Source organism: Cimex lectularius, unplaced genomic scaffold, assembly GCF_000648675.2.
Source record: "Cimex lectularius strain Harlan isolate CLEC.00 unplaced genomic scaffold, Clec_2.1 scaffold186, whole genome shotgun sequence".
Classification (NCBI taxonomy): Eukaryota; Metazoa; Arthropoda; class Insecta; order Hemiptera; family Cimicidae; genus Cimex; species Cimex lectularius.
In genome coordinates, this window is record NW_019392979.1 from 367,594 (window position 1) to 385,289 (window position 17,696).

At 35.3% G+C, this 17,696-nt stretch overlaps 1 protein-coding gene and 1 long non-coding RNA gene across 5 annotated transcripts in view; one reads left to right on the forward strand and one right to left on the reverse strand.

Annotated features, from left to right (window-relative positions):
• The window catches only part of LOC106665246, a 255,348-nt gene that overhangs the window by 184,593 nt on the left and 53,059 nt on the right, over positions 1-17,696 (reverse strand). The window lies entirely within an intron of this gene.
• LOC106665245 overlaps positions 1-17,696 on the forward strand; it is a 95,809-nt gene that overhangs the window by 29,778 nt on the left and 48,335 nt on the right. For all 4 annotated transcript variants that reach the window (XM_014391533.2, XM_014391540.2, XM_014391538.2 and 1 more), the window contains one exon: positions 9,800-9,832. The gene's annotated coding sequence lies outside the window, so the exon portion shown is untranslated. The remainder of the gene's footprint in view (positions 1-9,799; positions 9,833-17,696) is intronic.

A 17,696-nucleotide genomic window follows, 5' to 3' on the forward strand; every position in this document is an offset into this window, starting at 1 on the left:
AGAAGAAGAGAATGAAAGAAAAGGAGAATGATAGTGAGAGTGAGTCACTGGTGAGAGATGGGAAAAAGAAAGAAAGAGTGAGAGTGAGGGTAGGAGGTAGGAGCGAGAAAGAGAAAGAAGGTGTGATGGATAGAGATAATGATGAGTGAGGAGGAGAGAATAAAAGAGAAATAATGAATAAGAGAGATTGGGAGTGAGAGACGAGAAAAAGATTTGTAAATGAGGAAGATGGAAATTTCTAACGAGTTTCTTTGTTTGGTGGGTGTATTTGGCGAGGGTTGTTTTGTTCAAAGAGTTAGTTTTGAAATAGGTAATGCAAAAAAGAGAGAAATATAGATTTTTTTACTGTGTACGTTGTGCCATTTTGTGTGTATTTTTGGCTTGCGTGTTTTTCTATTAGTTTATGCATTTGAGCGCATGTGTGCCTGCTTGTTTGTTTTTTATATTATTTTTACATCCTAACGAAACCATGACTATTGCGCGTAATAATCATTTCTGGCGGAAGCCATCAAGTGTGAAATAGAGAAACCATTTCCGGCCCGAAGGACATTTGAAGCTGTGTAATTTCTTTAAGCTACAACAAACAGGCCAAATCTCGTATTTTCTTTCTTCCAAACTGTCATTCCTTGACCCGGAATCGTAGACAGAGGCCGGTTCGAAATGAAAAATTAAGCCAGTAAATAACCGTACGACTCACCATTTCGCGGTTGGACATGGTCTGTTTTGCCTAATAGCAATCTGACCCGAGAGGTTATCGTTTAGATTTATTTTTTTTAATAGTCCCACTATCGAAGCTAAGCATAAATCTTAATCCTAGTCGCAAGGCCATAGCTGCACCCTGTCACAATTTTAATTTAACTTTGGTAATAATCCGTTTCTAACAGGACAGAACCATGAAAGAGCCCAGCACAGTCTTCAGCGTATCAGGCATTATTACGGTATTTACAAAAAAAAATGTCAGTAGGTCGGGCCTCAGGGCCAAACACTTGGTTAATAAACAATAAAAAAAAAGGTTTTTGAAATATTGGCCTAATGTCAATTATAGTTAATTAAATCTCCGACTGAAAGATATTAAGCTTCATTAGAATAATACAAAGGTTATTGTTGCATCGTGAGCTGTATAAACGACTATAACGATAATAGGCTATCATTAATTGATCTGATGGATAACCTATTCTCATGTAAAACTGAGCTAAAAATACACCCAAAAATTAAAATACTAAAAATTTACATTTCCGCTAAGTCATTTGTGATTTATCAGTGGATGTGAATATTTTAATAACAGAAGCAGGATGATTGATAATAGAAGTTACTTTATTTTAACCGTTGTATCATCCTTGACAAGCGCCAAATGTTCATAAAAAAAGAGAACAAATTTTATAAATAGATGTAATTAACAGTTAAATATTCATCGTCAGGAACGATTCCTCACTGAAGAAGGCGTTTGAGTAATACAACAAACGAACCCGTTAATTATCCCAGTGCCGATTAAACATAGAAAACAATTTGAGCTTTAAAGTCGTGCACTTTGTTCCTCCCTCATTACAATGTTTGGTGTTTCGAATGAATTGGGAAAATGATAGGCCGAAGGTGCAAGGACTGTATTCATGAGATTCTGAAAGTCGATTTCTCATTACCGAAAGGTCTTCTTATGTGAATCGTGAAGTTTGCGAGGTTGCCTGTTGAAATAACACCCGCTTCTTATCCTCCCGATCCAGGGGATCAATCCTTATAATGAACCTAAGATAATTGAAAAGAGCTTTCCATTGTTCCTTGGGTTTCGGGCTGTGGTTACAATTTCAACAAACGTATAATAAGTATCTCTTTAAAGTAACTCTACATGATCGGTCCAGCTACGAAAAATACTGGTATACTGAATATATAATAAAAAAACTACAAATAGAAATTGAAATGCTTCATCCCAAGTGGAACTATTTCTAACAGTTTTCGTTTAACAAGTTTAAAAACCTCTTTTACATGAAATTTCAGAGGCCATTTGGTTTTAAACGGTTTTTCGACCACACATCTAAAGTGGACATACATTCTAACTCAAAATACTTCCAGACCTGTTCAAATCCAACTGGACCACGTAGCCTATTTCAAGGAAAGCTCTGGTGGACTGTTAGCGTTTCAATTTAAATCCGTAATCTAACGTGGCCGGCCTGGTAGTTTTCATCTGGCATTGGCAGGCCGACCTTTACAAAGTAAAACATGTAAATTGACGTTTAAAGCAAGTACGTTAATACACAGGAAATGCCTTTTGATAAAAGACCGGTCTAATATCGAGATAGCTAATAGTTCAATAATTAGACTATTCCTCGTATGCTCAAGGATAATTTGTCCACATAATTTTGCACTTTTGCTCCTGGGCGTTAGGGCCTAATGGCAAAGATTTCTGAATACCTTTTGGAATCGTTATAACAAAACTGGTTGCTGTGCTTAATGAAGGCAACCAAGCCTAACATTTACAACTGAACAGATGACTTCCGGATCATGAAGGCCGATACGGATTATTGACTCTGTCGCCCATTGATGACACCTCACTTCTTCAAAGTGAAACCCAATGGTTTAGTACATCTTTTTTAATGATGAAACAATTTTATAAAGACCTTTTTTGAAAAGAATCCGAAACAATATCAAGAACCATCTCAAGACATAAGAAGCTCTAATTTCTCGTCGTACCGTTTCAATTAGTAATGGTGTTTTACCTGTCAAACACCAGTAATTATCTTTGGAATAAGCTTAAACCGACTATTTTGTTCATTTGTAATATACTAAAAAAATTAAATGTAATTTCATTTCTCTGAACAATTTAATAAAAAAACTCCCGTCTAACTTTGTAAGTTACCTCAATGTATGAATCAGGACCAAAGAAAGAACAGAGTACACACTAATACAAAGAAAGAAAGCAACAAACAAAAAATCTACAATCAAACGGAACGGTTCGCACCACTCGCAATCCCAAACACAAAATCGCCCACACAGTCAAGCTGATAGACACACATATCACTAAAACAAACAGACAAACAATACACACAAAACACAAAGAAAGGAGAGGTCAATGATCAAGCGGAACACGTTACGGTTCGAAAGACATTGAAATGGATTCAGCAAAATGACACATCATTAAACATATTCTTATAAACACTAACTAAAACACTACGGATCCACAACCAACCACAATTGCAGTATACCACTTGAGGAGAACATCAGAAGCCTAATAAAAAAATTACACTTAATGGACAGTCAAGTTGATATGGGTTTGTGAAATGAATAGCTGATGGCCTAAAGTTAAAAAGAGGTGAATAACGTGACGCATACTGCAGTGCAAGCAGCAGATGTACCCAAAGATTACCAAAATAAAGGACTCACACATCGCCGCCTCGCCAGAGACCCGATATCCAAACAAGATTCTACCAGATAAATGGACCCGACATTGGCAATCGTCGAACATACGGCAGTTGGCAATAGAATTTTTTCCTAACGTCCAAAGTAGGCACGAATTTGAAGAGACGTGATTGTCTTTAAAATGACACTGATACGTTTGCAACATACTACGATCCTTTGATGATCGATTTGTCAGAAATATTTCCGATTAGAAATTCATGGTTTTTCGTGGCGTCTGAACAACAAAATCTACTGATTGAAAAATAGAAGAAGGAATTTCAAAACTTAAGAAGATTCTGTCTTCGCATTTTTGAACAAAGAAGGTACAAAAAACCCACACAAACATGACGACTTTTTGCAAAAGTTAAACGATCTAAAAACGGTTGGCATGCCAAAATAACAAATATTGATTTTAAAAAAATTACAATGTAAAAGTAAAATAAGAAAATTAAAGTAGAAACAACAAAAGTTTCTTCGTGAATTTATATTAAAGCCAAAAAGTATATTAGGTTTTGAAAATATTTCACCTATACTCTTATGCCTTCAAAAGCAAAAAATAAAAAACATAAAGAAAACAAAATAGATTGGTGTCTGTAATTATTTTCCCGTTTGAAGTTTTAGTTTCATGTACAAGAAAAAAATAATTAGGCAAAAAGTAATATTCAGAAGATAGTTTTCAATTCAAAGAGAAGCCAGCAAATAGTTTTTGACATAATTTTCCAGAAATCTACTTCTATTAAAACAAAAAAAAAACTTTTCTCTTTTTTTTCAGAACTATAGATATGAAAAATGATTGCATTGATGCACCTAATGTATAATTTATTGTGTATGTCACAATCATATACGAACAGCAGCATACAAATTTACATTTGACAACAATTTTACATGAAACAAATATGAAACCAAGAAAAGCACCACACTGTAAGTGAGTAGAAATACTTGGTTCAAAATTTATTATTATTATTTACATCTGTATTATTTTTTCCGATCAACATATGTTTTTTAATTCAAGGCCCTGAAGATGACCCGAATAAAGGTCGAAACGTCAGCAAAAACTTTACCGCTAAAATTATTACATATTTATTGTGATTTGGGATTGGTTAAAGTAGGGGAAAAACGTGTTAATTTGTAATTGATTTGATAAAATACCTTGTCAAAACGTTGGAACTATTAAATATATAGGTCACAGTGTAGAGGAATTGAGATTACAGGGTATAGTTATAACTAAGATGTTGGTTAAGTGTGAAAAAAGCGGAAAGTCTAATCTGTCCGGATGAAAAACAAAAACGGAAATTCGTTTCGATAAATGAATAATCCAAAACCCATAGCGTTGATAATGCACGGATCGAACTTGACATTAGCCCAGTTATGTGCTCGTGCAGAAAATCCGCTTCTCTCCACAATGGACCGTTTGCTCGGAAAATCGGCCCTCTCCTATAAGTTATTTAATAAGGCACGAAACAAAAATCATGCCCGAAAAATAACCCCTGCAATGTACATCGTGACCATTATTCGGTAACAAAGGCCGGGCACTAATTTAAACAGAAGGGGAATTTACAACTGGTAATTACTTGAAAACCATTCTCCTCCCCTGGATATTATTGTCTAATCATGATCATCGGTTTCATCCTCGGCCGATGGAAAAGTCACGGAACTTAAGAAAGGATGGGAGGAACGTGCTTCTTTCATGCCGGCCAACACCGTTCAGTCCTCTCCTTTTCAAACCTGGAAGATTGGAAAAAGAAACGCATTATCTAACCCACATTCTCATCTCTCCTCCTCACTACTAAAAGTGATGCTTTCATTATGGCCCGGTCAATTTTTTTTTTAACTCTCCATCCTAAGCTAATTAATTTTTACATCCTTCTGTACTTTGTACGAGATTGAACGTGATCTTGGCTTACTTTCATTTTCTCCCGAATCTCACATGGCGAAATTGATTACAAGCAATATCGTGTAAATTTTAAAAATCCAAGAAATCTTTTCTATATGAAACATGACGAAATTGGGGGTCAGGTATTCGCTTCTGTCTATTTAACTTAACAGAAATATAAATGCAGGTCCTTGACTGAAATAAATTAAATAGGGGGAATAAGTGTATGCAGATTTAATTGCAAAGGGCAATTATCCAATTAAACAAAATATTTTTTTCCAAGGTTGAAATGAGAAAACATGCAACAATCAAAACTATAGCTAATCTAGCCCAATGCGAAATAATTAAAGAATAAAATATTACCGTTTTCTTCATACCTGCTTAATAGCTATTTAACGTCTAAGGGTTCGAAAGCTCCAAAGCATATTCATTCATTAAGTTATTAAAAAGGTGAATTATTACGTATATCTACAATATTTATTATTAAAGTGTAATATTGTTTTATTACTTTTGTATGAAATGTCAAATATAGTAAGCCTATGAGATTATCAACCAATAAACGGCGGGAACCAGAAATTCAAGATTAAATGCTCTTCTCCGCCTTGAGCTCATTTAACACAACAGTACATTAAGCATAAAAATTAATTACTTTTTAGGATAATTTATTCGAAACAGTTATATGCAAAATGATTTAAAGTTTTTGTGTCATTCTCTGTTTTTCTCTCTCTCCCTCTCTCACACACACTCACACTTACTCTCTCTCTCTCTCTCTCTCTCTCTCTCTCTCTCTTTTTCTCTCTCATTATCTCGACAGATATAAGAACGATCTTTGGTCTAATAAACTATCTATCTTTCTATTTATCTATCTATCAATCATAAGAAAGCTGTGAATTTATTTCCTGAAATTTTCACGCTCGCCAAACAAGAATTGCAAAATTTCATAAGAATCAGAAAACACACGCATGCGCGCAAAAAATACTGGCACAGATTTAGAAAAAAATTATCGATTGTGTCATTTCTGTTTTGTTGTAGAGCGAAAAAAAAGTCATGCAGGTAATCCATGCATTACATCTGTTTGTATGATATGTATTACATTTCGCTTTTCAATTTCTATAAATAAGCACATTCTTTCATAGTTATGAAAAAAGTTAAAATGAATAATGAAAAACCAAGAAACAGGAAGAAAAACGGAAACTCACATAGAAACATGTGAAATCCAGACGAAAAACAAGACACAGCCTTCATGTTTATTTGTTAGTATTTCTCATCATTTCGACCAAAAATGGATGTTTCAATGTATACGTTACTTTGTAAATGCAAGAAAATAATCGGGTAAGCATATAATACAAACAGATAAAAAAAAATCAAACATTTGAAATAATACAGTTAAACATAGACATGTACACATAAACAAGCAATGAAAAAACCAACTTACAAACACGAGCAAAAAGGGACTCACATAAACACATATCTTAATATGTATGCTGCAGAGAACTATCAAGTAATATAATTTATTAACAAGTTAATTTTATTTAATTACGAGTTTGACGTTATTTTATATATTAATTTGATTGTAAAACCAAACAATTTATTGTGAAATATTATTCTGCCAAAACCTTCCGTTGTTTTGACTGGGAACGCTTGGAATTTTGTCAGCATTGGGTGCGTTAGACATATTTGACATATTCTCATCTTTCAAAGCTCAGTCAAATTTAGAAAGATTAATGAGGATAAAGTGTGAGAATTATTAACTCGTCTCGGATGTTATTATCATCTATTTTGGCGTATTTTCAGATCATGATTTACAGTTTGAGACTAAATATGTCATCTGTAAACTATGAGATGTTAGTACAACGTATTGGCTAACCTAAACAAACCGGAATTTTTTTTCACAAACAGCGCGCCAGGGAGGAATCTTCCGCATAATTTATTCAGGTTGCGGGACTTTTTTTATTAAAATTCATATGACCCAGTTGTAAGGCGGGAAGTGTCAGATTGCGGTTTTCGTCGTTGGCTTGGCCAGCCATAGTAACACCCGCCGCTCATAATAATTCGATTCGCATAAATGGGTGAAGGACTGCAGATAGCCGAACCCTTTTCTGACAATGACTAGGCCTTGTTGCCAGCCGGAGCAGACCTGTCATGGATTCGATGTCTTAAAATTAAACGTTAAACGCCCCAGAAAGCAACGGGGGCATGACGGCGATTTTCCAGGATATGTCGGCATTTTTATGAACTCTCAATCGTGATAACTGACGAGGCAAAAAATTTACACATCTATCGCAAATCGGTGTTTCCTCTGAAAAATTATTCCTTCTGATTTGAATAAGAAACACGCCGATTCGTTCTGTGAGAAAGTGAGACGCGAAAACCTGTCCCTGAGAGTCTGCAATTACTTACTATTATTAAACCAATACCTTATTGTCTAATACACTACTAACCACTACATCAGACAACATCTACCAAAGGTAGATAAAATGCTAACTCGATTACAATGGGAAGGTTAAATGGCCAAATATTTTTTTGCCAAACTGCTCACAATACTTCCTTACAAGATTATGGAAAGCAATTTTAAACAAATATTCCCATGACGTTCAGAAAACGTTATGTAAAATATTTTACATGAGACAATGTGTTTGTCAAATATTTTTCAAAAACTTGATTATTACATATGCACATGAACTGACTATAATCGTATAAACCATTGCCCACTTATTGGGCACACAATAAATAACTATATAAATTATAATAACATAAAAATAAAAACTAATCAATTTGTATTAAAAACTCTTTTTGTCACTCTATGTCTCTCAATCACTCTCTCTCTCTCTCTTACTCTCTCTCTCTCTCTCTCTCTCTCTCTCTCTCTCTCTCTCTCGTAAAACAAAGAATACTAATTAAGTAAATATTTTTATATATAATATTTCAAATTAGCATTTACTTAATGTAATATTTATTTAAGTTCACATTATATTTTTTTGCCTTATTTAATTAATATTTTATGTTATTTTTAAATCGTAAAATTTAGTTCCTATTCTGAAAGGTCCTTAATGTAGCCTTTAAGAGGACAGCGTATATATATTTTCATTGATTTAAACTGTTTTATCATAAAATAATATTATTTATCTTTAGCTGTACTTAACCATTATTTTTATTCTTGCAACGTTATTCAACAATAATATGCTCTGTCAAAAAACATAACTCTGACTTTAATTATTTATGCCATTGTATTTTACAATTTGTTGTTTTTATTTTAAGTCTATTGCGACTATAAACAAAAATTGTAATTGTAATTACATATGAAGTGTAAGTACGGTCCTAGAGACCTGACTTTGGCGTGTATTTTAATAAATGATTCGTTAGTCAATCAATCTATCTTTCTCTCTACTGGTTTCTCTTTTCTTTTCTCTCTCTTTTCCCTTTCTATCTCTCTCCTTTCCATTTCTTTCTCACTCTCTGCTGCTCTCTTACTTTTTTTATTGTTAACTCTCTTCCTCTCTCTTAGTATCTCTATTGGATGGATATACACACTCTCTTTGTGAATGATAATTGCGTACGTTGTATGTTGTTTGACCACCAATGAATCAATATTGTATCTGTCCGTTTGTGTGTTTATTTTATTATATGTTTGTGATTTTTTATGTGTTTCTTTGTTGTATGTCGCCATATACACACGCTGGGAGATTGAATGAGTAAGTGAAAGAAATGAAATTATAGAAAGTGAGATTGTTATTAAGTTATTAAGGGATGTTATAAATTGATTCTCATCCAATAAAATCTTTTTTAGCAAGTCACATTTTCATCTTTCTTTTCTATAGATAACATTCGTTTATATAATAAAAAAATAAAATTTCTGAGAAATACATTGACTATGAAGGTACCGGCTCTAATTTCTGGTAAAGTGCTACAATGTCGGGAAAAAATTGCAAATGTTTTTACTCTTGGACCACAATCATGGTTTCTGCTATGATATTCCTCCACCGTACAAAATTGTGCGATTCATATTATGCGTAATGGTGCGTGAAGATGGTTTTAAAAGTGAAGACAGTTCTAGAAAGGAGTCCTTTTGTCGACACCGTTGCCATTATCCTCATATTATACAAATTTTCGAGTTTCCCTTCTGGGAAATGTAGGCGGTATGCCGAAAAAAAAGACAATTGGCCGCGACAGCATGAATCGGAGTGACACGACATCCAAGACGTCGTACAGTATTTCTCCCAATTGACACACGTAGACTGCTATTACTTTCCTCCTTGTGATTCGATGATGCGAATGTACTTTCATTTCATGACCCTGCCTTTCTCCTAATGACTTCTAAATTGACACCGGATCCGTTTCGCTGTTGTTTTTACAACAATTCGGGATTACTTCCAGGATCAGGAGTAGTGCTAGGAAAGGCCATTTTTCTCTCGTTTGTTCTCAAGTTCGATCTGGCAAAGGTTACTGATTTAATAAAAATCCACTTTCTTTTGAAAATAAAACTGATTTTTTTAAAGAATGATTGTACGTTGACCTAATGTTTTTTTATTTTTTTTACAGAATCAAGAGCAGCCGAAATACACGAGGGAAAAGGTAGTTTATTTAATGAACTTACTAAATTTTGTCCATTTCAAATCAAAAATATAAGTGGAATATTAATTTTAACACAAGCGTTACAACAAAGAAAATTTGTTTTCTATTTACGTACATTTATTTTACTTTTTTTTTTTTACATATTTTTAATAACTTAAACACGAATTTTCGTTCTAGTCATATCTTTCTGCTATCCTTTGAGTCAGTTTGACTTGAAGTTGAGTTTGACAAGTAACTGTCAAAGATACTTTCTTATATTCTAATTTCACATGTTTGTAGATTTCAAATTCCTTTCACAATACGTACCGTTGTTTCGAAAAGTCCATAGCTAGATTGCGCGATGTAGTGCGTATAAACTGGGAAAGGCTATTTTTAAGTTCTTTTCTCTTTGTGTATCATGCCTCTAACCCTAGAAAGTATTATCGTTGCGTTATATATATATATATTTTTTTTAATAAAAGCTGAACGTATTGCTTTTAAAACTGATTTTACTGCCAAAAGCGGTCTGTAGGAAGCCTAAACCATTCAATGTTATACGAATCTATGGACTACAACACAATCATTGCTGTTGTAAAAAGCTTTTCTAAAATAATTCACCGACTCCAGACCCCAAGAACAATTAAAGATCTTGTCCATCTCGATTTTTCTAAAGCCTTCTATGCCATAGTATGTTTGTAGCCACCCTTCTCCTTACTTAACGTAAAACCTTAATTTATTAAGGTTTTGGTTGAGATAAAAAAAGTCTGTGTCACAAGCGGGATTCGAACCCATGACCTTCGGCTAAATACGCCGCTGCTCTACCAATCGAGCTATCGTGACTTCGATCCACTCGGACACTAACCTTCCATCTCGACCCCACCTTTTGAATTTTCCCTCCTTTTTGCCATTTTTTCAAATGTCGTGTAATCTATTTGATTCTCGGCAACAAAGGAAATGGCCACGGAGAGCTTTAGTGAAGTACACTTCATTTTGCATATTACATTTTATCAGGTTTCGTGATCCGCTTGACCAAATAAATTCTTTTCAATTTATTGAGGTTTTGGTTAGATATTGATAGTGGATCGAAGTCACGATAAGTCAAGTGGTACAGCAGGGGCGTATTTAGCCGAAGGTCATGGGTTCGAATCCCGCTTGTGACACTAACTTTTTTATCTCAACCAAAACCTTAATAAATTGAAAAGAATTTATTTGGTCAAACGGACCACGAAAACTGATATAATGTAAAACCTTAATCTTTCTCTCAATGTCCTCCCCTCTTTTCTTTCGGACTTTTACCAAGTAGTCTCCTCCCAAAAATATTCTTAATCCTCTCTCTTATCCATCACTTATGGATTTCCCTCAAGATTCAAGCAGCTCAACTTCCCTAATTAATATTTTAGTTGTTATATTAATTTACTCTTCCCTAAACCGATAAAAATATTTTTTCCATTACTTTACAAATAACTTCCAAATTTACCTTTCCTTCCCACCTCCTGACTTACAAGCTGCAATTTATAAGAATTCAGGAATATTTCAACTCCTGGTGTGCCAAAAATAGGGTTAACGTGAATATAGAAAGTCCCATGTCCTGTTTGGATACAGTTCCCTCCATCAATCCAATGCTCCGATTACATTTAACCATCAGCCTACTCGCTTCTGTCTCATCATCAAGAACGTTAGAATTGTTCTTGATCAGATCTGGGCCTGGAAGCCCCATATTTCCCACATTTCCGGCTGCTTTTCTACACTACATTACTTCCGTTGTGCCATCCAACTTTCCCTCTTTTAATAATTTCCTGAGATAAGCTCAAACTTCTAATGAATTGCTTTTTACTTTATCTTCGGTTCCTCAAGTAGGTCCAACGTGATTGTATACTGACGGGCCTGGTTAAAGGGTATTCCCTTCCTACCACAAGCAAAACTTCCTGGGCTCCTTCCTCTAACGTTGACGATATCTTCAGATCATAGGTACAATTCTGTCAATTCGTTCCCGCTCTTCTGACCTCAGTCTCACAGAACTAACTACTGGGTTTATTTCTTCCTTCCTCAACTGTAGCTCCAACCTATCGAATACCTTTCCTCAATTTATTCGCTTGGCAACATCCTTTCCATCTTTAAGTCCATGTGATTACCTTTTGTCCTTACAACTGGGCATCGAATTTTTAAAATGACTTTTTAGTTTCATTTCTATAACAGAATAGTTCTACTTTATATGTACTTTTTGGATGGGCCTCTTTGTAGCCTTATCAAGCTTGCATCCCTATAAATAGTTGTATTCATAATTACATAACTGTTCAACGGGACTTTTAAGTCCAAGAAAAAAGTTTTTCCTTTCTCTTCAAATCCATTTTATTTTAATTGGTCTCACAACATTTGGTCAGATTTGGAGTCAAGGAATCATTGTCTCTTTGAAAAAATGTGCTATTGGCCAAAAACTACTATAATCATGATGAGTGATTAAGACAATAAGGAGGATAAAAACGGCATTTGTAACGCTAATAATTTTTAGAAATGCAAGAATAACACCCAGCACCACTATAGTAATTAAACTTTTGACCAAGTTCTTTCACCTTTTCGTATTTTTTAACGTCAGATAAACAATTTTCTTGTGTTTTAATTTAAAATCGATGTACTACTCAAATCCCTTTCAAAATATATTCCATTGTTGTTCTTGCAACTTTGTACATGCTTAATTATGGAAATACAAAATGTTGATTTATCTATTGTGGTATTTAAATATTTGGCCACGACTTGAGGAATTTCTGAGGTAACCTTCGCCTTAGCAATTATTCCTTAATTACTAAAGCTATTTATTGTCTAGCTTATGCAGAACGATGTCGTTTCGTGCCAAGACATTTATTTTCCTTACCGTTAGAAACAATAATTTTTCAGTGTAATTTGTTTTTGTTTGCTTGAAAAATTGCGTTCGATTAGAAATTAGCAAAATTTAATATGTCTAATACATGCTTGGTCATTATCAATTTTCAATCAATAAATTTCTTTCTTTCCATTTCAAAGTCGGAGTGAAAAATAGTTTCGTTAATTAATAAATCTTTTCCTGTTGTTAATGTAATTAATAATAATCTACGCAGTCGTTAGTATAAGACATCGATCAAAAGTAATTTAGCATTCGTACGATATTCCTCGAAAGTCTTAGCTTTCATTCATTACATTCATTACGTACACAGCCCGGAATGTAATTTTCCCTTTTAGACGCACTGTATACCCGCAGGACTCCCAGGGCATCATAACCCCGTCCTTTTATGCCACTTTCCCGGACATGTAACAGTCCGGCAGTTTTTCCGCCAACAAAGGGGAATAACGGGCAGGCGGGCGAGGAGAGCCGATCCAACCGAGCTGCGTCCGCGTTTCTCATCCTTGACTCCAACAATGGATTACAGCAAGGAGCGGTTCCCATGTTGTGCTGTGGGAGTCGGTTTTCACCGAGGGATATCGTCTACGGCCCTTAAAGGTCTTGGGCAGGAAGTCGCTTCCTTTCACACGGCGGATCATTAGCTAACAACGTGCTTGTCACCACCAGGTGTTTCCAACCATCGCACGAGTCAATTTCAAATATTTTCAAAAATACACTGGTGAAAACAACAAAACAAGAAGCCAATGTAAAGAGGGTTGTTACCGTACAGCAAACATACAAACCACTTGCTTTTTCTAAACAATAAAAAAATTAAGACATTGGAGGTCGAACAAATACTGAAATTGCGGGCTGGCTAGCCTTGGTTTTTTGATATGTCGGACCGACAGGCAAAACGAAAAATAAAAAGCAAATACAAATAATACATAAGGTCATGTATGGATAACGGCGAAAAATCTAACTAAACGATTGAGACAATGAAGCACAAAACTGACGTAAAATGGACATAATTGAAAACTTTGATGTATACTAACACAACTCATACAACACACAAAGACTCAAGAATATAGAAAACATTTTATTAGGTTTCGTGGTCCGCTTGACCAAATAAATTCTTTTCAATTAATTAAGGTTTTGTTTGAGATAAAAAAAGTCAGTGGAACAAGCGGGATTCGAACCCACGACCTTCGGCTAAATACGCCGCTGCTCTACCACTTGAGCTAACGTGACTTCGACCCATTCGGACACTAACTTCCCATCTCAACCCCACCTTTTGAATTTTCCCTCCTTTTTTGTCATTTTCAAGGTCGTGGGTTCGAATCCCGCTTGTGGCACTGACTTTTTTTTATCTCAAACAAAATCTTAATTAATTGAAAAGAATATAAAAAAGTAACAACAGCTTACCCACGTTATTTAGCAGATTATTCAAAAGAGAGATCTGAACAACAATGTAATGCCGATCAAGCTAATATTTAATACAACGGCTGAGAAGAGAAATTACTGTAACGAGCGGGACTCGAACCCACGACCTCCGAACCAGTACCCGGGCGTTTCTACCACTGGAGTATGATTTCGGTCTTCGAGCTACCAACTGTCTCGATCGACTCCTATTTTAGATTTTCCTTCTTTTTACGCCAATTTTCAAACAACGTGGCATCATATAACTGTTCGATGACGTTTCAGTTAACGAACGGGGAATAAAATAATTGTTGGTTGTTGAAACTGTCAGCTAGAGTTCTGGCAACAACCAAAATCACCAAATAAAGAGCCTTTCTTTTTCCACTTTCAAAAATTAAATTCATTAATGACATACATCTTGTATACCTCCAGGCAGCCCTGTAGAATGTAGACAGGAATGTCGTTAAAAATAGTAGCCATCATCTCGTAACATCCAGATATCTTCATCCTTAAGAGAAAGGGTTTTCCCATGATTGCCGACGGAACGGCGCAAGTGCATATAAAATGAAAGATATCGTCAACTTCCCCTTTGTTGCACATTTCGCACAGGGATATCTTCCCTCCATCTTCGTCATACTGCTTAGCATTTAAGTTTACCTTTTCTGCCTTCAGAATAAATATCCATTTTCTCCTGTAAAGATCCATCCCAGCATCGTCTTTCAAGCTCACACAATTTTTGGCCATATATGTTAATCCTTTGTAACATTTCCACCATATGACAGCACACTTTACATTTCTTTTGAGTGAGTCTCTCAAAGATAACCCTGTCGCATTCCCTTAGTGTTGGCTCAATGCGAGTATTTACAAGGAAGGTGAGGTCCATCTTCTTTGCCAAATCCTCAGAAAGTATTCGCTTTCTCGACTCGATAACCAGTAGTTTTTGAAAATGAGTGGGATATATTATATTTATTACCTCTACATAATTCAAATGCAAGCCTAGTGTACACTTAAAGAGGGGGTCCAACTCCGACACAAGATGGATCAAGTAGTTGGGCAAATATTTGGGCACAGAGAATACCCTTTTAACAAACATATTTTGTACGCCTTCTATAGCTTCGTACTTCTCGAAACCCAAATCTCCCATAGCAAAATATTGACCGTATGACTGCCTGGTAGATTCATTTTTGCCTTAAAGGTATGCTCCTGTATCCAAAGGCCCTACTCATACTAAATTGCGTGCAAACTTAATGGTTTCTACTTTTCTCTTCACATGTCAGCTGCTCCACACCCAAATATTGATATTCATTTACTATATCAACACGGTATGGTCCAAACATGCATTGTTATGCAGTAAATCGTCGGCCCTCGTTCGGAAAATCATTATCTTTTACTTTTCCAAGTTTACACGGAGTCTCCACTTCTTGCAGTATTGATTTTGCGTAATAATATGTATAATACAGGGAAAAGAACCTGAACTCAGTGGAGAACCTTTTTTTTTCTCCGCATCTCACCTCCATGTTTTAAGTCAGAACCTTTTCATTCCAGACCACAGACTCTGTCTCTTCGGTGTATAGTCATTCAAGGTGTGAATGAATCTGCACGATACACCGATCTGAGATAATTTACCATAAAATAAGTTTTGATAGATGGTATCGAATGCAGCTTTCCGATAACAAATTATATTAAAAGAATAAACCTTATTCCACGTTCCCGAGGCTCGAGAGAGTGAAAACGGCATCTATAGTGAATGGACTCGACTTCAGAAAAACTACAACTAGTTCTGAATCTCTGATGGATATTCTGTTTTTCCCCAAATTTTTTATACCATTATTTATATACCATAGTATCGTATTTCTTTGCCTTTGGTATTTTTAGTATGTTAATGCTTTCTAAGATGTCGTAAGGGTGTTTCCAGGGTCCTAATAGGGACTAAAAATTCTATGACAGGTGGATGTGGGCCGGAATGTATTAAATAATTTTTATATACATTCAAAGTAAAATTATTGCATAAAGTGTTTTTTCACCTGTGTTGGCGTTAAGCAGCCATGTCATTTACATTGACAACTCGACTATGTGAAATCCAATTCTCGAAAACCTCTTTATCTCAGAAATAGGGCCTGGGGGATTTGAGATTTTTAAAAAACCGGAAAGCAGAACATTAAAGCTCGATTACCCTTGAGACCGATAATGGCGGCATTTCAGAGGCGAAGTCGATACCGACCAATTTCCGTTCTGACAAATTTATTCAACAGGCTGAAAAAGCTCTGGGTCACAGTTTCCTGATATTTTTTTGTCACACTAGAACTCAAATTGTTAACGGGAGAGCCTTTTCAAGGCGATTCGGTCTCATGCTGCTTTAATAGGTAGCTCGTTCCACATTTTGAAGAATCCGACCCGTTGTTTTTTTATGTTATATGCAACAAGATAGGTAATCATTATAATCCCACTTGTCGGGATATTTAGAGCGAATCTTCTTTCCAAGGGTTTTAGAGGCCATTTTAGAAAACATAAACTTGATGTAAAAGAAAAACTAGATAAATGCAGTAAAATTATACACTGTACTGGAAGCTTTGCCCAACTTTTTTCCTCATACTTGTATGGTATTTTGTTATCAACTCATTTGAATGTAGAAATATAATGCTCAAATTAAAGTCAAATGGCAAAACATTTAAAGGTCTCAATGTAAATAAGCTTGCTTGAGATTCTATGATTAAAAATTTATGTATAGGGAAATATTTAAAAAACATATATGATATAAAATGAAAATAAGATTAAGGAATTTTATTGTTTTGAAAAGAAAACAACGAAAACTGATAAGTTAGCGCGTCATGGACTGTAGGTAGGGGTATATGCTTGTTTATTTTTATTTGAGTCTCAAGCAACTTCGCTGTTTTTATTTCAATATGTGTGTGTTTCAAGAATTTCGGAAGAGAGATAGATAGATAGATAGATAGAGAGAGTGAGAGATAGAGAGAGTGTGTGTGTGTGAGAGAGAGAGAGAGAGAGAGAGACAGTGAGAGTGAGAGAGAGAGAGAGAGAGAGAGACAGAGAGAGAGAGACACAGAGAGAGAGAGAGAGAGAGAGAGAGACAGAGAGACAGAGAAAGAAAGAGAGAGAGAGAGACAGAGAGACGAGAGACAGAGAGAGAGAGAGAGAGAGACAGAGAAAGAAAGAGAGAGAGAGAGAGAGAGTGAGAGAGACAGAGAAAAGAAAGAGGACAGAGAAGAGAGAGAGAGAGAGAGAGTGAGACAGAGAGAGAGAGAGAGATAGATAGATAGATAGATAGATAGATAGATAGATAGAGAGAGAGAGAGAGAGAGAGAGAGAGAGAGATAGAGAGAGAGGACAGAGAAGAGAGAGAGAGAGAGAGAGAGAATGAGACAGAGAAGAGAGAGAGAAAAGTATGACAGATAAATAGTGATACAGATAGAGTGATGATCATATCTGATATCATTCCTTAATGATTTTACATAGTTATTCAGTTTTGGGTAAATTAATGTATTTAATTTTTAAATGTGATGTTTCTGTGTATCATCATGTTCACCAGTTGCCAGTTTTACCACAATGGCCCAGATGGAGTGCGTATTCATCGGACAATAGATAAAATCGCGAGAA